Source organism: Tupaia chinensis, unplaced genomic scaffold (assembly GCF_000334495.1).
Source record: "Tupaia chinensis unplaced genomic scaffold, TupChi_1.0 Scaffold000159_1, whole genome shotgun sequence".
NCBI classification, from domain to species: Eukaryota; Metazoa; Chordata; class Mammalia; order Scandentia; family Tupaiidae; genus Tupaia; species Tupaia belangeri.
Genome location: NW_006159630.1, coordinates 5,836,281 through 5,837,751, shown reverse-complemented (window position 1 = coordinate 5,837,751; position 1,471 = coordinate 5,836,281).

Sequence of the window (1,471 nt, the reverse complement as noted above, 5' to 3'; positions counted from 1 at the left end):
TGCTCTCTCACTCCCCTGAAATTGGAGGGCCAGATGGAAATGTTAAGGAATAAGCCCACTTTGCAGTTCACAGCGCTCCTTCCCTTGTAAACAGTTTTATTCAGTTTTTCAGAATCATGCAGCAATCCATAAATATTGCATCCTTGATGTCCCCACTGTAGTGTGTCCACAGGTGTACTCCAGGGAGTGAAGGGTACACAGATGGCACCAACAGTATAACACGCACACTTGCACACACCAGGTGTGCAGACCCTAAAGCAAAGTGAGCAGCCAGCATGCCAACACCATGGACAGGGTCAAACTCCCCAGGTGAGACGGCTGAACATGTGAGGGCCTGTGCCCAGATGCCCCAGCAGGGGTCTGAGCTCTGGTGGATGGAGCTGGGTAGCTGAAGGAAGTTTGTGCAAGGAAGCTGGATCACACCACCCAGAGGCCATGAAAGTGAGGACCTACTGCCGCAGGAAGGAGCCCCGGGCTGTTAGTCTGCGCTGTGGGAGGAGCCAGGGCTGTCTATCCTTGCTGGGTAAACTGCAGACATGACTGCCCCCGGATGAGGGACTGTGGCAGCTGACTTGCCCCAGATCAGGCCAAGGACCAAACCAGCTGGATGGGATATTTCTGCTTGCTGAGGAGATAAGTGGGAACAGGAAGGGAAGGAGGTAGGGACTGAGAAACACCAAGTCCTGGGCATTTCTAACCCTAGGTATGTCTCGGCTGTGGAACTGAGGCCTTGAAGAATCTCTCTGAGCCTCTTCCCAGGGGAGGACTGAGCACCTGCTTCAAGGAGGCAGGAAGAGAATGTCTCCCTCCTAGGGGTCCTGGCCACCATGGCTGCTGTTTACTTGACTCGCCTTCATCTCAGCTTCTTCCCCATCCTCCCAGGTAACACCGCACTGTAAATACCACCTGCTGGGAGAGAGCGGGGTGGTGGGGGTGTGTGCCACCACCTGGTGAAGGGAAGCTCCCAGTTGCCAGGTGCTTCTGGGGTTCATCCTTCAGGGAAATGGGGAAGTAGGGTTATTGCTCAGCTTCTACTAGTTTACACCTTAAATATGAGGGGCTGTAAAGGGCATAGGGGTGGGGTGGGGCCGGGACTCGAGTGTGATCTCAACCTCAGGCAGGACACGAGCCACAACACTAGCCCTGTGGCCACACTTCTGAGGCTACTGGCCTTGGAGATGGCCTTGAAAGGCTGCCCGAGGGTAGCAGCCCCATGCCTGGAGAGTCTGTGGGTGGACATAGCCTAAGGTGCAGCCAAATCGGCTTCTAACTTTGCTTCCCGAACACTCCCATGCCCCAGTAATTAACTGCCTTTTGCAAAAGCCAGTAGACCAAGGGCTGCGTGAGGGCCACTGACAGCCCCAGTGACTCACAGCCCAGCCTTGCCGTTTCCTGCTTTGGAAACTACTGGAATGGCGCCTCTAAATTGCTCATGAGCCCTGGAAAGCAGTCCCTCCCCCTTCACCTAGCA